The sequence below is a fragment of the Peromyscus leucopus genome, chromosome 1 (genome assembly GCF_004664715.2).
Source record: "Peromyscus leucopus breed LL Stock chromosome 1, UCI_PerLeu_2.1, whole genome shotgun sequence".
NCBI classification, from domain to species: domain Eukaryota; kingdom Metazoa; phylum Chordata; class Mammalia; order Rodentia; family Cricetidae; genus Peromyscus; species Peromyscus leucopus.
Window position 1 is genome coordinate 119,856,841 of NC_051063.1, and position 20,951 is coordinate 119,877,791.

General features: G+C 43.2%; 1 protein-coding gene across 3 annotated transcripts in view; it reads left to right on the top strand.

Annotated features, from left to right (window-relative positions):
- The first annotated feature begins 16,764 nt into the window (after positions 1-16,764).
- Zfand6 (zinc finger AN1-type containing 6) overlaps positions 16,765-20,951 on the top strand; it is a 69,847-nt gene continuing 65,660 nt past the window's right edge. For all 3 annotated transcript variants that reach the window (XM_028873844.2, XM_028873845.2, XM_028873848.2), the window contains exon 1: positions 16,765-16,974. The gene's annotated coding sequence lies outside the window, so the exon portion shown is untranslated. The remainder of the gene's footprint in view (positions 16,975-20,951) is intronic.

The window sequence follows — 20,951 nt, forward strand, 5'->3', positions numbered from 1 at the left end:
AAAGAGACGGGAGGTGGCAAGGCCCGCCTTTTATAACGAAAGGTAGCAAATGCACACAGGAGGTGCTCTTAGTGGCCACAGCTGAGGTCTATCCTGTCAGGACCCTAAGGGCAGGCCAGTACAGATGCCTGAATGCTAACAACTGAGGCAAGAGGATCATAAGTTCAAAGTCAGCCTGGTATAAGACGACTCTGTCTTAACAACAACAAAAATACTGATAAACATAGAGTGAAGCTGGGTGTGGTGGTGCATACCCATCATCTAGGCACTCGGGAGTTGGAGGCAGGAGGATGACAAGTTTATGGCCAACTTTGGCTATACAGTATGTTTTAGGCAGGTCTATACGAAACTTTGACCACCAAACCCTAAACCAACCAAACAGGAAAACACAGCAAACTACAAACAAAAGTATGGAGTAAAAACTTCTGACCAGACCCAAATCAAATAGAGATTCTTGACAAACTTATCAAGAATAATTTTGGAAACCAAGTTTAGTTGGTTGAAAACAAATTAGGGAACAAAGTTAGTATTAAGGTGACTGTAGGTGTACTGCGAAAGATAAAAATAATAAACACACTAATTTTTAAAATTATCTATGGGTACCTGAACCAGACCACGGACATTCCTGCAAGTATTCTCAAATGCCTCCCTAACCACCCCCAAATTAAAAAGGGGCCAGCAAGATAGCTCAGTGGGTACAGTGCTTGTTGTGCAAGGCTGATGATCTGAGTCCAATCACATTAGCCCACACAAAGTGGAAGGAGAAAAACAACCCCATAAAATTGTCCTCTGACCTCCACCTGTATACAGTGGCATGCCTAACAATAATACATTATTTATCAAAGAGGGCTCCCGATGTAGCTCAGTGGCAGAGTGTTTGCCTAACACGTATAAAGTCCTACTTAAACCCTAGAACTAAAACAAAGTAAATTAAGTATAATGTAAGTGAATTATTAATAAGAAATATAATGTTCACAAATTGTTCTCTTTAAAATTTTACTGAATTATTATCAAGGCAACAAAAATGCTTGAGAAATGTTTTATTTAAAAATCTAAATAACTTCTGAGAAAAAGAGCAGATTTCTTCTTTTGTTGAGGCTACTATGTATGTAGCCCACTCAGACATCTCACAATCCTCCTGCCTCAGCCTCCTGGATGCTGGGATTACAGGTGTACGTTCCTAGGCCTGGCCATGAAGTTTTATTTATTTTGAGACAGGGTCTCTACATAGTCCTGACTGTCCTGGAACTCCCTTTGTCGATCAAGCTGGCCTCTAACGCACAGAGGAGATTCACCTGCCTGTGCCTCTAGAGTGCTGAGATTAAAGGTGTGTGCCATCATACCCAGCTGACAGAAGGATTATAATTGTTTTGTTTTGTTTTTCTTTCTTCCTTCCTTCCTTTCCTTCTTTTCCTTCCTCCTTCCTTTCTTTCTTTTTGTTTATTTTTCGAGACAGGGTTTCTCTGTGTAGCTTTGGAGCCTTTCCTGGATCTTGTTCTGTAGACCAGGCTGGCCTCGAACTCACAGAGATCCACCTGCCTCTGCCTCCCAAGTGTTGGGATTAAAGGCATGCACCACCACTGCCTGGCTTGTTTTGTTTTTCAAGACAGGGTTTCTCTGTGTAGCCCTGGTTGTCCCGAAGCTCACTCTGTAGACCAGACTGGCCTTGAACTCACAGAGATCGGCCTGCCTCTGCCTCCCAAGTGCTGGGATTATAGATGTGTGCCACCACTGCCCGGCAACAGAGGAATGCTTAACAGGTCATTCACATTCTGTGGTGATGTGACATTCCTCCCTGTTCCCTGATTTGTTCTCAGCAAATGCAATTTCAATTAGAAAACTCAAAATTATTCGTTTTTTTTTTTTTTTTTTTTTTAGGTTTTCATTTGTTTCATTTTTTTTTTTTTCTGAGAGGAACAACATAGGGTCCCGGATAGCCCAGGCTGGCCTCGAACCTGCCACATAGCTTCTCCTGACCTTTCTGCCTCCGTATCCCAAGTGCTCAGATAACAGGCACATGGCATCATTTCTTGCTTTCCAAACATTTTTCTGAAGTTAAGCTAGGGGCACAAAAAGATCAAATGTTCACATAAAATATGGAAGAGCAATGGATGGTGATGGTGGAGAGGTACTAAGAACTGTAGCAGAAGTTTCTCCGGTCCCACCTGGCCCCACGGTCCCATAGCCGCTTATAAAATAATCACTCAGAGGCTTATATTAATTACCAACTGTATGCCCAATGGAAGGCTTCTTGCTAGCTAGCTCTCTCATCTTAAATTAACCCATTCCTATTTATCTATTCATCATCATGGGTTCCGTGGCTTTACCTGCGTCCTATTACATGTTGCTCCTTGGACGGCAGTTCCGCGTCTCTTCCCGCTCTCCTTTCTCCTCTCACTATCTCTTTTGGATTTTCCCGCCTGGCTCCATCCTGCCCTGCCATAGGCCAGAGCAGCTTTATTTACTAACCAATGCGAACAGCATATATTCACAGCATACAAAAAGATATTCCACAGCAAAGACCATTATTAAAATGTCATGGGTGATGGGGGGAACATGATGCTGAAGCAGAATACCAAGGCTAGATAGACTATCAAGGTAGCTTAGCTTTAGAGCTCATGATATGTAGAAGTTAACATATGCTAACGGTCTTACACAAATGCATGGAGAGGGAAGGAATAACTGATACACTTGTTAGTATAGTTGACTAGAGACGTGGAAATGGACCAAATTTTTATCATTACTTCACAACAAAAAAAAATCAAACCAAAAGAACAAAAAAACAAAAAAAAAAAAACTTTATCAAATGTCAGAAACCTCTGGTCTGATTAAGACAATGATAAATATACAGACTGAGGACAATTTCATTTAACACAGTAAGTACTACCCCATAAGAAAGATAAGGTGTGAGGATACAACTTGGCTCCGGGCATAGCACAATCAAGCTAGAACTGGACTAGAAGCTTCTGCCCTGCGAGCTAGCTCTCATCATGCTACTTGGAGAGACTTGTCATCAACAGTCTTACTCAGATGTGGAGTCTGAGTGCAACATTACCAACTGACCAGGAAAGCTATGCTCACTGATTCGATAATGGGAAGTCTGTTATGGGGGTAACCAACCACTTCCTGATTGGATTTGATGACCATTCCACAGGAGGGAATCCATGCCTGGTACTGAAAACCTGATCAAAAGACTAGGGAGGGAGGTTACAAGTCTCAGTGAGGAAGTTACTGCTATTGTTTTGCTAAATGGACATGATGTACCCATCAACTTGCCTTTTAGATAACTGCGTTTATGTCCTTAGAGTGGTGCCGCTGTCACCTCTGGTTAGAGAAGATTCTTTTAGCAGTGTCTGTGGTAACTGCAGAAACTTGCAAGTGATCAAAGTGACAATAATAAGTGACTGTTGCAGGCTCGGCCAAAAATGGGACATCTAAATTACCTTGTGATTTTAATGAGAAATGTTCACCATCGACAGGCTCAGGTACTTAACATGTGTTCCCTAGTTGGTGGAGCTTTGGGCATTGGGCTTTTGAGAGCTTTTAGCTCCACCCCACTTCCTGTTCCATCGCCCTGTTTTGTGTTTCCTGTGGAGGATGTGATCTCTCAGCTTCCTGTGCCTGCTGTCATGCCTGCTGCTTGCTGCCATGCCTCTCCTGTTCTTCTGGACTCTCCCTCCAGAAACGGAAGCCAAAACAAACTCCTGATTCCATAAGTTGCCTTTGGATGTGGTGTCTTATCACCAGACATTAACAAAAAAGTAATTAATACACACCCCCTCCAAGGATCAGGGGATACCTTGAAAGGAGGAGTGAATGAAGGGAAGAACTGGAGGAAAAGGGGAAGCATGGTGGAAGGCGTCCCAGTACAATATGGCTGTGGTACTCTGAAACTCACCACAGCTGTGATCACCTGCACACGAACTGGCCTGTCAGCAGCATCCAGTCGTGGCATGGGCAGGGGCTCAGGGGGCCACAGCTCTACCTGAGGGTTTTTACATCATTGCTAAATGATGGTAGAGGGAAAGACTTTTATTGGAAATTTTATTATATTTTATTACTATTGTGTGTGGGTGCAGGTACTAGATTGGTGTGGGCACACGTGTCACTGTGCACACATGGAAATGAGCACAGAGCACAACTCTGTGAAGTTGCTTCTCTTCCTCCACCTTTATGTGGGCCCCAGGGATTGAATTCACGCCACCAACCTGGAACCGTAGGAGCACTTCTTCCCACTGAGGCCTTTGACCAGCCCCAAGACTTGAAGAAACCTTGTCTTCTACAGCATAGCCACTTAGGTAAGGTGCCCTTGCTTCTGTAACCAACCCTAATGAAGCTCATCAGATTACAGAAACAAATAAGAAAGAACTAGCCTGAGAGTAGCAAGGGGGCTGGTTGGCAAAATAAGGAAGGACATCAGTAAGAGTGGAAGGGAGATAACAGAGGGTAATGGGAGAGGGTGATTATGACTGAAATATACTACATATATGTATGCAAATGTCACAATGAAAAACATTACTATCTATGATCAACATAATGACAAAAAAGACAAATAAAGATACAATGTGTGAAAACAGGTAAGGAGCTTTAACTTTGTCCATAAAAGTCAAGAAAGTCTTCACCAAGAAGCATGTGTTTAACCTGGGTTTAGAGGGGAGCACAGGAGTTTTTCAGTAAGAATAATGACATGCAAAAGAGTAAAGTCATAAAAAGGAGCACCATCTAGAATACGATGAGTAGCAAAGGACAAGTATAAGCATCTAATTCGAGCATATTAATTACCCTTCAACTATTTCAAAGCACTTTGTCAACATGGCAGCAATTGAAAACAGTGGCCCTCAAAGTGTGAGCTCTGAATACCTGAGGGAGGTGGGTCTTTGAAAGATCAAAATTAGCTGGGTGTGGTGGTTCATGCTTAATTGCAAATCTTGGGAGGCAGAAGCATGAGGATCAGCTGTTACAGGTTAACTAGGGCTTAAGTCTGTATTATTTTCCTTTTAAGACTATTTATTTTGTGTAAGTATTTTGCTCCCATGTATGGCTGTGCACCATGTGCATGCCTGGTATCCTCAGAGGCCAGAAGAGGGCATTAGATCCCCTGGAACTGGAATTTTGAACAGTTGTGAGCTGCCATGTAGATGCTGGGAATCAAATCAGGGCCCTCTGCAAGAGCAACAAGATGGCTCTTAACGGTGGAGCCATCTCTTCAACCCCAGAGAGGTCTATTAAAGATAAGAAAGTTCGCAGTCATTTTCATTATAATGCCAAATCATACTTTGTCTTTTCCATCTTTCCATCTCTGGCTATTTAGTGGTGATTCCCAGAAGCAACATGCTGTGTGATACCTTAAGAAAAGGACAGCAGGAAGTGCTGGCTAGAGAGAAGCAGGATGGCCACCAGAGCCCAGCAGTTCCAGACCAGACTGGGCAGCAAACAGAGATGGCAGCTCCAAGTTAATTAATTAATAATTAATATAAAATAATTAATATAACCAGGCTGTCGTGTGTTAAACTGAATATAGAAGAAAGGTATAAACAATATAACACAATGCCATTCCTCTTTTTAACACAGTCCAGCAAAATCATAGTTATTTCTCATTTAAAAATGTTCCTTATGGGAACTTTAAATAGGCTATTGTTACTTTTAAATTAATTAATATTTAAAGTAGAATTGAGAGATAGCCATACAAAGTGGTTGTTTTGTTTTTTCAGTTCTAAATAATGTTTAAGAACATGAGGGGATCTTGAGTCCAGAGAGTTTGAGACCTGTGGCAGAAAGCATCAGGGGAAGCTTTTCTCAAGGACAGCACAGCCTGAGACTGTGATCTGGCCACAATCCTCCCTGTCCGGCTTCATTTACATTAACAATGGCCATGACCTTGGGAGATGACTAGACCTGCAAATCAGCAAGAGCAGACTAACACGTCCACAATTCTGCAAGTCCTGGCTTCAAAGGAAAGGGTTCATCTCCCTGCCTCTTGAATCTGGGTCAGTCTTGTGTGTTTGATCTGCAGAATGGAGAACTATCATGAAATCACTTCCAACACAGAACAAGTCCATGTCCCTGTATCCCTAAGGCTCCAGAATGGGAGAAATCACAGGGGAAGAGAGGAGATGGACAGCCATCAAAGCTCTACAGAACCTAGGTAAAACAAGCACCAGAAGTGCCCCATCCACCCACAGCATCATGAAATATAATAAATAGAGGGTTGTTTATTTTGTTTTGTTTGAGACAGGGTCTACCTATGTAACTTAGACTGGCCTCAAATCCCCCTGTCTCCATTTCCTGAGTGCTGGAATTGTGGGCCTACACCACAGATAGGTTTAATTCTTGTTTTAAGCGATGAGGTTTGGAGTGTTTCTTGCAAAACAGTAGACATTGGATTGTGTTGAAGCCTAAATGGCAGAGCTCCAATGCAAAAGTTTGTACCTATCTTCTAGGTCAAGCTTTCTCAACTGGACAGGACTGACATGTGGGGATAGTAATTCCATTTTGGAGGTGGGTGGGAAGGTTGCCCAATGCATTGTGGGATGCTTTGCAGCCTCCCTCTGACATTGGGTGACAGAACTCTTCCTTCCCCAACCAACTCAAACTATTTCTATATATAGCCAAATGTTTCATGGGGATGTAATCATCCTTAGTTCAGAACTATTGTCCTAGGCCAACCTATTTTGAGAAGAATACCCTGGTGTAGCTGGAGTTTTTGCCAGTCCTGCCTGGCCCACAGTCAGGACAACTCTCTCTCACCTGCCAGTCCTGAAGCCACTTAGACCCAACCAAGTAAACACAGAGACTTATATTACTTATAAACTGTATGGCCGTGGCAGGCTTCTTGTTATCTAGTTCTTATATCTTAAATTAACCCATTTCTATTAATCTATAAGGTGGCTCGTGGTGTACTGCTACCTTACATCTTGCTTCCCATGGCAGCGGCTGGCAGCGTCTCTCTGCCTCAGCCTTCCTGTTCCCAGAATTTCTTCTCTGCTTGTCCCGCTATACTTCCTGCCTGGCTACTGGCCAATCAGCATTTTATTTATACAGAGTGATATCCACAGCACCCTGGGGTCCAGGAGAAACAGATCTGCTGACTTCCAGGAGAGACTCGACTCCTTCTGACCCAGACTGTGGATGTGGAATTTAAAGCTCTGAAAAAATCCTAGATATAGCTGGTTGGTGGTGGCACACACCTTTAATCCCAGCACTCGGGAAGAAGAGGCAGGCGGATCTCTGTGAGTTCGAGGCCAGCCTGGGCTACAGAGTGAGTTTGAGTTCCAGGACAGGCTCCAAAGCTGCACAGAGAAACCCTGTCTCAAAAAACAAACAAAAAAAAAAAAAAAAAAAAAAAGAAAGAAAGAAAGAAAGGAAGGAAGGAAGGAAGAAAAAAGAAAAAACCCTACATATTATTATGTTTGGAACAATATAAGGGATAGCAGAGATTTGACCTACTAGGATGTAGTTCTGTATACCCTTCTGGAAGGAACTGAAGTAGCTGTGTGGGTGTGGGGGTCAGGGATAGAAAATAGGAGCCAGAGGCTACGTTACCTCAGGTGAGAAATAGCAGGGTTTGCAGAGTGGTGGTGGTGGTGGTGAGGGTATACGTCAGAAACTTTAAAGGAGAACCAGCCAATCTGTGACTAACTGGATGTTGGACAGTGAAGGACCTAAGAGAAGGATGACTCAAGGTTTACTTAAACTTGAAATGATCCAATGAAGCAAGTGATAAGGCAACCCACAAAATGAAGGAAGATATCTGAAAATTGTATTTTTGAAAAGGAATTCGTGTTCAGAACATTTATAAACTCTTACAATCAATAACAAAAGAAACATAACCTTAGGACTAGGGATATAACTCCACTGCTTACCTAGCATGCACAGAGACCTAGGTTTGACCCCCAGCATCATATAAATTGGACATGAGTACCCAGGCTCTTCCAGGATCACCATCAGAAGTTCAAGATCACCCTTGGCTACAAGGTCAGTCTGGAATACAAGATGCCTTGTCTCAAAATAAAACAAAACAAACAACCTGACATAATCTAACTTAAAAGGCAGCAAGATCTGAAAAGACATTTCTTCAAAGGCTTTATACAGGTAGTCCATAACTATGGGAAAAGATGCCTAACATGATTGCTCACTGGAGAAAGGCAAAGCAAGGCTACAATGATATGAAATCACTTCATATCCACCAGATGGCTAAAAAAGATGATGGAAAGTGTTGGTGGGTTAGGTGGAGAAACTGGAATTGTTTTACTGATAGAAAGTGTAAAGGGGTTTGATCCTTATGGAAATCATCCTGGTAGTTCTTAAAATGGTTAAAAACGATCTTACCAAGGGAGGCAGGTAGGTTAATTACAGATCTTCACTCTCCCTCAGCTCGGTAGCAGATCACCTGCTGCTCTCTCCTTACTCTGCCCCATTCCTTGGGCACTAAGCAGATCCTAGTGGAACACACTACTTTCCTGCCTCCTGTGGACCCACTCAGTCACACCCCATCCCCTAGTCCTCAGTGTCACCTCCCAATACCTTGAAACATATTTAACCTGAATCCCCCAGTGGCCACTCCATTAAGGATCCAGAAAGAATTTTCTACCAGACAACACATAGCCACCACACTCTCCTAAGAACCAGAGAGGGAAATAGAAACCAAGAAACAAAAGGCTCATCAACAAAGACAAGACATCAGCACCTAGAGTTACAATCTTCCCTCACTCAGATGCCTAGATGCCAGCATAAAAAAAATAAAAAATAAAGTAACAACTAGGACGATATGTCTCCACTAGAGCCTAGCAATCCTACCACAGAGGCCTTGAATATTGCACAATAGCTGAAGCACAAGGCGAAGACCTTAAAATAGCCTTTATGAATAAGATAGATGTCCTTAAAGAGGAAATGAATAAAATCCCTTAATCTATGAAAACACAAACAAAACAGTGAAAGGAAATGAATAAAACACTTCAAGACCTTAAAGTGGAAACAGAATACAAAAAACACAAACTGCGGGAAATTTAGAGATGAAAAAATTAGTAATTTGAGGCTGGGTTTAGTGGTGTATGCCTTTACTCCCAGCCCTCAGGAGGCAGAGGCAGGCAGATCTCTGTGATATTGAGGCCAGCCTGTGACATGAATTGCTAAACAGTCTCATTAATTAAAAAAAAAAAAAACCCAGAGCCAGATATTGGGGTGAATGCTGAAAGACCAGAGAAACAGAAAGAAGCCAGCCACATCCTTACCACTAGGAAATCCTCAGCCCAAGAGAGGGCTACTTCCTATATACTCAGGTCTACATAACTTTCTGTGCCCTGCCATCTTACTTCCTCTCTCCACCCAGCTCTATCACTTCCTGTCTGTCTGTACAGACCTCCAGACCTCTATGGTTAACTAGTGCTGGGATTATAGAGGTGTGGGCCACCACGCCTGGCTCTGTTCCCAGTGTAGCCTTGAACTTACAAAGATCTGGATGAATCTCTGCCTCCTAAATGCTAGGATTAAAGGTGTGTGCTTCCACTGCCTGACCTCTATATTAAGTGACAGGCTTTTTCCTCTCATCTCCAGGCAAGCTTTATTTGTTAGAGCACAAATAAACTATCACCACACCAGCCTGGTCTACTGAGTGAGTGCCAGGGTAACCAGAGCTACATAGTAAGACCCTGTCTTGGAGGAAAAGAAAAATTTAGGAATCCGAAAGGGAAACTCATTAAAGATATAATTGAGAAAATAGATACCTCAGTCAAAGAAAATATTAAATCTAAAAACTCCTGGCACCAAACATCAAGGAAATAAGTAACACTATGAAAAGACCAAATCTAAGAATAATAGTGCTGTCTCAAAGAAACCCAGGACAAACAGCTAACTGAGGTGCCTATTTAACGTATCAAAGTGGACACTGGCCACCAGGTTCTCCCAGCATCTCTCAATATTGCAAGTACCTGTTACAGAGTCACCCTGCTAGCATACCCTGCCCCCTATCCTAAACCTCTCCAGCCCCTGAGCTTTGCTTCCCTTCCCCTGGTTTCTCTTTTCTTTATATAAGAGCCATTTTGGCTACATGCTCTCTTGGCCTCTTGGTTCTCCTCTTGGTCTCTTGGCTCACTCTTGGACACTTGGTCCCTGGCTCTTCTCTAAGCCCCACTCCCTCCTCTCTCTTCTCTTCCTCTCTCACTCTTCTTCTCTCTCCTCTCATGGCCTGGTTCAGTCTGCTGGCCCTGTTTAGTCTGGACCCTTCCAGATGCCTCTAGCTGTTTTCTCTTTCATATCTACAGTAAACCTTCTCTGCCAACCATACCTGGCAGCATCATATCCTCTTTTTTTTTCATTCAAATAAGAATACAGGAAGGAGAAGATACCCAGGTTAAAGGCACAGAAAATATTTTTAACAAAAGCATAGAAGAAAATTTCCCTTACTTAAATAAGATGCCCACCAAAGTTCAAGAAGCATACAAGAATACCAAATAGACTGGACTGGGAAAGAAAGTCCTCTTGGCATATAACAATCAAAACACTAAATGTAGAGAACAACAAAATAATGAAGAGTATTAAAAGCTGCAAGGGGAAAAGACCAAGTAACATATAAAGGCAGATCTATTATAATAACACCCGACTTCTCAATGGAGACCCCAAAAACCAGGAGGGCCTGAAGAGATGTTCTACAGACTCTAGAACAAACACCACAGATGCCAGCCTGGGCTACTATGCCCAGCAAAGTTTGCCCAATACTATGCCCAATCACAGTATATAGAGAAAATAAGACATTCCATGATATAACCAAGTTTAAGGAATGTCTATCTACAAATCCAGTATACAGAAGGCACTAGAAAGAAAACTCCAACCTAAAGAGGTTAACAACACCCAAGAAAACACAATGAATAAATTGCAGAGGGACCCAGGGGCCACACAGCAGGTCAGGTACTGAAGAGGAAGCGTGGAATTGAGGAACTACTGGACAGACATACAGACACACACGGGAACTTTATCTGAGGGGCAAAGCTTCATTCTTCATTTTTTTCCCTCTGTTTGCTCCTACTCTGTTCTGTTCTTCTGCCCTGTTGTCTTTCTTCTTTTTCTTTCCAGTTTTTCTCCTTCAATCTCTTCCCAGATGTTTTCCTTCCTCTCTTACTTCTCCTAAGAAAAAATTTCTATGCAACAAAAGATTACCTCACAACCACAAGTTACATATTTTCCAAAAATAAATATCTTTATACACAAAGAAATCCCATTATGATCACAACTTACTTGTTTTCCTTAGAAGCCCACAAGTAGTTAAACAATTTAATTGTACTAATTTTCCCACCATAACATCTTCACCCCAAAGCAATGATTCTTTTTTTTTTTTTTTTTTTTGGTGGTGGTGGTGGTGGTGGTGGTGGTGGTGAGACAGGATTTCTCTGTGTAGCCTTGGCTGTCCTGGAACTCACTCTGTAGACCAGGCTGGCCTCGAACTCAGAGATTCACCTGCCTCTGCCTCCTGAGTGCTGGGATTAAAGGTATGTGCCACCACCACCTAGCTGCAATGATTCTTTTATAATGGATTAACAAAGTTTTAAGCAAGGCAAGTTTATTTCAGCCAGTTTCTTTTTTACTATCAGACAGCTGTTTGTGGTTAAAAGGATCAATTATTTTATTATTTATAACAAAAAGTAATCTTACAAAAGATCTTAAAAGAATCATAAATCTAAACACACACACACACACACACACACACACATATATAAAACAATCAGTCATTTATACTTTAAGTCCTCAGAGCACATACCTACTAATCAACAGTTTTTTTGTTTTTGTTTTTTTTTTTTTTATTAAATCATATCAGGAAGCCAAGAGCAAAACTGGGTACAAGAAATGAATCATGGCCTTTGGTCACCAACCCATCTTTAGCATGTATGTCAGCTAGTAACAGCCAGGCTGCCATTGATCTTGTTCCCTGACCTCAACGAGTTCCTTGCTCAACTATTAAAAGTGCCATGGTCCTGCTGCAGCTCAGGTTCAGGTCCTGAGATGGAGAAGAGGAATCAGAGGGAAGAAATGAACTGTCAACTACCAGATGAATTTCACACAAGTTGACAGCCATGAATAGCTTGAGCCATCTTTATTTATACTTCAAAAACAAGCACGTTTTTCCATATTAACAAACATGTTTTTTTCCCATCCTTCAACCTTAACCTCTGGAAAAACAAATACATCTAATATGTTTTTTCCCAACTTTTACATCAAAACATCTTTAAACCAAAACAACGCATCATTTCGCTAGCATGGACAAATATCGAGCCAGGTACATCCTATCTTTACAAAACTAAAAGGTGATAACATAGGCACACATTTTTAAGAACAACAATATTCTTCAAAACTTAACAAAACATATTAACAGAAATAGGGGGGATCTGCCTCTAATCCTGTCAGCGGTGAATCAGAACAGCTCTCAGGGTCTGAAGTGACAGCTGGTTTCTCCAGACAAGAAATCTGAGAAGCATCAGCTCCTAAAGTATTTTAGAGGAAAATATTTGAGAAAAAATAGGGTTTCTGGGAATGATCACATCTGTCTGATGCATGACTGACAATGTGACACTAAAAATCGCTAAGGGAATCATCAATATTATGAGAGAAAAGAGAGTGTGCAGGCCACATGGTCCCAGCAGTATTCTGCACTGTCCCGAAGTCACTGGTCCTTGCCAAGTAAGACTGTCCCTGTGGTCTTTTGTCTCATCTGCAGATCTTTTGGACAAGTACTCCGGACTTGTCTGAAACTAGGCCACACAGCTCCCAACATAAAAGTGTGCCTTTCTAAACTTGAAATTGTTCCTCAAAATTTTCTACATCAAAGCCATTAACAAAAAGATCTTAACCTAACTTTACTAATAATCTACATGTCTAAATTCTTTCTAAGGGTGGTGGTTGAATCATTCATCTGCTCCAGCAGCAATGCTTGAAAAAGTCAATCACTATTATTGTAAGCACCAGTAACACTGCCCCCTGAGAGTTTTCATACAACTCACAGATTATGAGGGATGTGGTGACCTGGAGGGCAATAAGCAGAGCTATGCTCATTAACAGTACCTTCTTCTCATCAGCTCAAGGAACTTTCTCCAAAATTGACCACATATTTGGACACAAAGCAAGTCTCAACAGATACTAGAAATCTGAAATAACACTGTTCATCCTATCTGACAGCCATGGATCAAAGCTGGATATCAATAACAAAAATTAAAGAAAGCTCACAAACTCACGGAAACTGAACAAATTACTAATGAATAAAAAGTGGGTCAAGAAAGAAATTAAAGACTTCCTAGAATTGAATGAAAATAAATACACAGCACACCCAAACAGATGGGACACAATGAGGCCTACATTAAAAAAACAAAACAAAAAAAAAAACGGAGAGATGTGATATTAATAAATCTCACACAAATAAAATATCACCACACGAAGGGATCTTGCGAAGGTTATCCTGAGTGAAAGTATCTACGTATCATGTTACGATTTGGTTAGTAGTTGCCTAGGGCTGGGGTGTGGGAAAGATTTGGAAAGAAGGAAGATTATATTAGTTAACTTTTCATTGCTGTGGCCAAACACTTGACATAAACAGCTTAAGAAAAGATTTAATTTGACTCACTTTCAGAGGGTTCAGTTCATGATGTCTTGGACCTGTGCACTAGGACCAAATGACGTGGTGGTGGGAACATGTGGTGGAGGAGGAGCTTCCACTCAGTGTGGATGCAAATCAAAGAAAGACATGAAGAGGGGGCAGGGTATCCTCAAGGATCTTCTACCTCTTCCAGCTGGATCCCTTCATCTAAAGGTTCCAGAATCTCTGAAACATGTCAGGTAGCCACCTACAGATCTTACCTTCTGCCTGGATGTGCTGTAATCTCCAATCTCTCTTGCTCTACCTCTCAGCTGCACAAGCCAAAACTCAACCTCACCTGATTCATTTCTCTTTCACTCCACATTCGATGTGAGTAAAAATGTATCATCATATCAGGAAATTCTGTTGGCTCTACTTGTAAAATCTACCCAGAATTTGGTCTCTTCCTGTGGCCTTCCTTGTTCTCTGGTATAAGTCCCTATCATCTCTTACACGGAGTCAGACAGAATTTCCCATATGTGCTTCCTGCTGCTAACACTGGTGTTTTGGGGACTACTTTTGACATAGAATTATCCTTTCAAATCTAAAGTGTTCCTTGTTTCTTTTCTATTCAAAACCCTGTGCTGGACCATTTAACTTACAGTAAGAGCCCTATATAGTACATACAAAACCTCACAGGTTCACCTGATTCACAAATTCCTCATCCTCCCTGGTCTCAGGACCCACCAACAGAAGCATTTTTGATGTTCCTGGCTTGGGAATGGTGCTTATTGATCCTCACACACTGGAATCCTCCCCAGGACACTCTTGCCGTTTATACTTTTGATCAAACTTCCTCTTCCCCACGGAGCCTGTCCTGACAACTGTGCTTGGTGCCACAGCCTTCAAGCCTCCATTTAGATGGTTACCTTCTCCATCTAGGTCACCTTATAATTCACAACACACAGATGTCTGCTATTAGGTTTATTTGCATGCCCTCCATTAGAATTAACTCTACAGAGGTGGGGAATCTTTGCGTCACTCACTGACAGTTTCCCAATGGGTAGAAAACGGAGGACCTGGTAAGATTAGACATGGCTCAACACAGCAAGTCAAAATGTGCCTGAGCAACAACTGAAACCCCAGACAAAATTCTACATTCTTCTCATACAGTTTTTCTCAATAGCCAGAAACTAGTGAACCCGGAAAGAATTCCAGGCTGCACAATGACTCCTGCCACTGGCAGCATCTTTCAGCTGTGAGGATCTACCCTTCCCTTTCCTTTCCTTCTCAGTTCTAAGAGGCTTTCATTTTTCATTTCCCACTAAAGAAAGTAGCTATTCACTTTGGCCTTTTAGGAAGGCCATAAATGAACCCAAAACATCCCCCTCCCCCAGTCTGCCTTATCGCCTTGTCTCCACCATTAAAGATCACCCCCTTGGGCAAAATCTCTGGGTGGTTTAGCCTACTGTTTCTAAGACATGGGGGTGGGGAGAGGCAGAGACAGAAGAGACAGAGGAAGGGGGGGAGGGAGAGGGAGAGAGGGAGGGGGAGGGGGAGGGAGAGGGAGAGGGAGAGAGAGAGAGAGAGAGAGAGAGAGAGAGAGAGAGAGAGAGAGAGAGAGAGAGAGAGAGAGAGAATGAGAATGAATGAGTTATTTGTTGTTTTGGGACTAGGTCTCTCTACATAGCCCTGGCTGTCTGGGAACTCACTCTGTAGACCAGATTGGCCTTGAAATCACAGAGATCCACCTGCTTCTGCCTCCCTAGTGCTCGGATTCGCAGCATGAGTCACCACACCTGGCTTAGAGATTTATTTTCAAGTGTATTAATGTTTTGACGGTTGTGAGCCACCATAAGGACGCTGGGAACCCAACCTATGTGCTTCACAAGAGTAGTAAGTGCTCTTAACCGCTGAGCCAATGCTCCAGCCCTAAATATAAATTTTGAATGGAAATTGAATGCTTCTCAAAAACACCCCTAGAATACCCTTAGGAGCTGGGTAAGGTCCTTCAATTCTGCTCTGATTTCATGCAGTAGGCTTAGCTTTATTTATATTTATTCGGGGCTGGGTTTCACTAAGTAGCCCTAGCCATCCTGGAACTTGCTAGGTACTCCAGGCTGACCTCAAACTCAGAGATATACCTGCCCCAATGCTGTAATTATAAAGGCATGGGCCACCATGGCTGGCCAGGCTTAGCTTTAGCGGTTATTTTAGAATACCCTGCCCCAGAAGCTTGTCTATCACCTCACTGTGTTTCTCTCCTTTTTCCAAGAAGTCGTCCGAATTTTTCAAAGGTTACCTCTTCCTCTTAGAATTCTTCCTGACCTCCATTGTGTCCTCCACTTCAACTATCCTTTCTTTCTACAAGACCATAGAAAGCAGCCCAATCACAAAAGGTCAGCTGTATCTCAATCAAGCGCCCGTGAGCCCTAATAACTGTAAAAGTAGGGCAGAAACTTCAGCACAATAGGTAAGGGGGCAGCGACCAAAATAAACATTTTAGAACGTCAAAATTAATGCACAACCCCACTACTAACAAAATATCAAAATTTCGTGTAAAGACAGGACTTTGGCACTTCCGCTTGGGCTGGGAAATCATGGTAGAGCCGCTCTCAACATTACACTTGCTTTCCCGAGCCACCCCTGCCCCCGCACGACCGCACGACCTGTGCAGGGGTAGCTGAGACTGGAACCCACGCTTCCGCAAAAGATAAGGGTCCAGGGGGCTTCTAGAGTCCGTGCGTGCGGGTGTGCTTTACACAAGCGAGCACACACGTCTCCAGTCTGGCTCTGAGCAAGTCCTGGCTTAGGGCAGGGCAGGGCTCAGACCTTGGACTTTGCTCTGGCCCACCAGGTCTCCTGGGGACCGGGGCAATAGAAGCTCAAGATTTCCGCTCACACTATGCAGGTGAAGACCAGTTATAGACGTGGGCAGCCGCTCCGGAGCTACATTATCAGATCCCCTAAGACTGCGCGGGACCCTCCCGCAGCAAACCAGAAAGCAAGCCCACCCCGCAGACCTCCAGGAGGCAGGGGCGTGGCCGAAGAAAGAGAAGCGTCGTCCGCCCCCCCCGTGCCACGCCCCTCCAACGCCTTGGCCAATAGTCGCACTCTCCGAGGCTCAGCCCCGCCCCCACGCCGCCGCCGGCCCGCGGCCCCGCCCGGGCCGGTCATAATTAGGCAGCGGGCTGGGACTGCCGCGTCAGCGCGCGTAGCGAACCAATCGCGGGCGCTCCCCGGAGGCCGCGTCACAGGCCGAGCAGCCAAACAGAAAAGTTTAATAAACAGCGGACGGAGGGCCGGCGGCTGCGGCGGGCCGGAGCGAGTCGGGGTTCGGAGGCCTCACCTGTCCTCACTCAGCGGCGGCGAGAGGCGGCGGCGGCGGCAGCGCGTCGGGCGGAGAGGGCCGCCGCCAGGTGAGGAGCGCGGGCAGCGGCGGCCGCAGCCTCCCGGCGGCCTGGGAGCCGGAAGCGGCGGGCGGCGCAGCAGGTGGCCTCGCGGCGGCGAGCGGAGGGCGCGGTCCCGGCGGGGCGCGGTCCCGGGCTCCCCGGGCGCGCGCTGGGGTCGTGGTGGGCGCGCCTGGGGCCGGTTCGGAGCAGCTGAGGCCAGCCGAGCTGTGACCCCCCCACGTCCCTTTTGTGGGTTTGAGGCTGCGGAAGACTCCGAGGGAGTCTCCTAGATTCCAGTTTCTCTGCTCCTCTGAGAGCGTTTTCAAGTTTCTCGCTGTTCGAGGCGTAAACAAGCTCCGCGGTTGTGTGGCGTCTGAAGTCAATTTAACTCCATCAAAGCTCTGTGATTTGCCGGCATCATCCGGAGTTGTCACCCGGGTGCGGGAGCTGGGGCCTTGGGGTCACCTCCAAGCCGTGCATGCTCGGCCGTCAGCACCCGGTGGCTCCGGGGGAAAAAACAAAACACGAAATTAAACGCCACTTTGAAACCAGATTCGAAATTTATCTTTTTCCCCCCTAATGAAAAATGCCACGTAGGCTTTTGAGATTATTTATGTAGTAATTTATGGCAATTGCTGTTTTATGTATTGTCTCCAGGCCTACGGGGGCAAATTTTTTTTTTTTTTTTGGTAAGCCATGAACATTTAAATGTACAAAACAGGTTGTATTAATTTTCTTTTAAAAACATGTAAGAGGGGTAAGACGCACAGACAGTTAAGTTCCTGGTTTAATTGCTGTATTATTTTGACTGCAGCCATACTGTGTTAATTAACGTCAAAACTCACTAGATTTTAAATCTGTACAGTAGATTGTATGTGAATTATATCGCGAAGTTTTAAAAGTAATGGTTAATGGCTAGGGTAATACATAACACGATGTCCTATAAAAAGGGAAGCAATGAAAATTCCAGACTCCTCACTCCAAAGGAAGAAATAGAACATTACCCAAACTTGTATTTGCTCATGAGTTTCTTATCTGGCCTACTGCAGTTTACCGTTTCTGAGGTAAACATTCTAGATTCGTGGATTTTGTTTACCATTCACTGGCCTTTTTAAAAAATAGTTTTGTCACAGACTCATCTCTTCAAACCATGTCATTTTAGGGTCCTTTCCCTTTGAACTTTGGACAGATAGTATATGGTTGTGGTTCATAATGTTTCATTGCTTTTTAATGATGTGTTCCTCTCCTAACCCCAGTGTTGCGATAGTGCTTCTTGTTTTGCTTCTAACAAATGTACTCGGCGAACTTTTCTTCTTGCAGCAGGAGTTGCACAAGTTGTCTGTCTAAAGTAAATACTGTAGATCCTAGGAGAAAGTTTTAGGCACTCAGGAGCAAAAGAGAAATAAAGTGAAGGAAAACGTTAAGATTCTGCTTCCTTTAATCAGGAAGAGTCATTGTCCTGGTGATTGGTTCCTAGTTGTTATATTTGCATGAGGAACTAAGATTCCTGTTACTCTCCTTACACTGAATCCCTTCAAGCAGATTGTGGGAAGTCTGGCACTGTTTGGTACCCTTTCAGTGCAAAACTAGCGAGTTGGAGAAAACACTTGTTTTGTAAAGCCACCCTTTCTGTTCTCTACCACTCCTCCCCTTCCCGCAGCCTTTGGCAGATTATTGAGGAATCTTCATTGCCTTAAAACACTCTTGCAAAAGAAACTTGTACTAAGCTTTCCCTACCTAGTTGGCACAGGCTTTGGTGGAGGGGAGCATCTGTCAGAGGGCCCAGCCTTTAAGGGAAACATTAGGACCCCCTTGTCACTGTGCAGCTTTTGAGACAGATATGTACATGTGCAGTAGGAATTTCAAGATTTGTCAGCCATACACTGAAGTGTTTTTTAGTTCCAAATTACGAGAGAGAGAGAGAGAGAGAGAGAGAGAGAGAGAGAGAGAGAGAGAGAGAGAGAGAGAGAACTGTGTAGCTTTAAATGACTTGTTTTGTTGAAGGCATGAAAGAAGGGCCTTTTTTATTTTTTAGACAGGATATGTAGCCTAGGACTCTGTGTAGACTAGGCTGACCTGGAACTCGGAGAGAGTGCCCCAGTCACTGCCTCCAGTGCTAAGATTAAAGGCATATGCCACCACATCTGGTTGAGAGGAGCCTTTTTAATGTTTGTAGCTTGCACATATTTTGTTTTTATAGGTTAATAGACTCTGCTTTTAAAATATAGTTTTGTATTTCATTATAATGGTAGTGGCAGAGAGTTTGGGGATTTCCCCCACAGCTTAAAAATGAATAGGAAGGCAGAAAAACCACTCACAGTACTACCACAGATAAGCATTGTTAATTAACATTTTGTCAAGCATATCTTTGGCCTTTGTGTATATGTTATATCTCCTAAATTATTACATGTTTCTTTAGAGGTCAGTCTTGGTACAGATGCTGTCAAAGCATGTGAACATTTTAAAGTCTTTTTAACTATTGATTGCCAAATCTTTCTTAAAATTTTTACCAAAGCATGTGAGTGTGTATTATTATGCCACTGTAGTCCCAGCTACTCTAGAGACCGAGGCAGGATTGAGCATTTCAAGAGTTCTAAATGTGGATAGGATGGCTCCACTTTCAAAACTTACTCCAAATGTGATGTCTCAACTCCTTTGTTTTATAGAAGATGATAATAGTAGTCATCTAATTGCTACCCTCCTTCAGGTTCTTATCCCTATAGTCTGCTCTGGCTGCTCCAGTGGCAAGAGGACATTTAAATATATTTATTGTATTTAAAAAAAAAAGTGTGTGGGTGGGGGGGGGGATGTGTGTGTGGGGGTCAGAGGACAGATTTGTAGAGTCAGTTCTCCCCTTTCATGTTTACATGGGTTCTTGGGATCTAACTCGGGTCAACAGGCTTGCACAGCAAGAACTTTTACCCACTTGAGCCATCTTGCCAGCCCTGAATGTGTTTATAGATTATGGTACTCCCAGGCTCAAAGTCCTGCAGTGACTTTTCAATCCATGAGATAAAATTCAGACACAGTTTTACTATGGTTTATAGAACTACAGTGGTTGTGCCCATAGAAATACAATGCAAATTGCAAATCAGAGCCATGTTAAGTAATTTAAAATTTTCTCATAGCCATATAAGAGGAAGACTGTAATATATATTGTTTGTTAGGTTAAATAAAAATGTATTTCACAAACTGGGCAGTGTTGGCGCATGCCTTTAATCCCAGCACTTGGGAGCCAGAAACCGGCGGATCTCTGTGATTTCAAGGCCAGCCTGGTCTACAATGCCAGGGCTGGTACACAGAGAAACCCTGTCTCAAAAAACAAAACAAAAATACAGTGCTTTCAGTATGTGATAAATGTGAATGTGAGAGATTATTTGTAGGATATTTTGTGCTTTTGGTGATGATGTACACCATCCACTTGCAGTGTGTCTTAATTCAGGTTGGCCATGATTCAGTGTTTATACTTCTAAGATATTATTGAACCTTTTATCTATCTAGGATAGCAACCTTTTGCTCTGTATTGCAAATATTTTTCCTGGCTCTTCATTTGCCTTGTATTTGCTGACAGGCCTTCTTCCTTTCTCTTCCTTCCTAACCTCTATTTCCTTCCTTGAATTTTTAAAATATTTTGACTTATTTTTTAAAGATCTATTTTGTTTGAAAATTGTTTGTGTGTGTGTGTGTGTGTGTGTGTGTGTGTGTGTGTGTGTGTGTGTGTACATGCAGTAAACACTGGTCCCTTTGGAGTCCAAGAATGGGTTGTTGGATACCCTGGAGCTGGAGTTATAGTGAGTTGTAAGCTGTCTGATGTGGGTGTTGGGATCCTAACTCAGGTCCTCTGAAAGAGCAGTAATCATTCTTAGCCATGGATCCATCTCTCTAGCCCAATACTTAACATTAAAAATATATATATTATTGTGTGTATAATGTGGGTGGTAGGTCCATGCATGCTTGGAACAAAACATGTATGGAAGTCAGAATATGATTTTGGATCTGTGGGA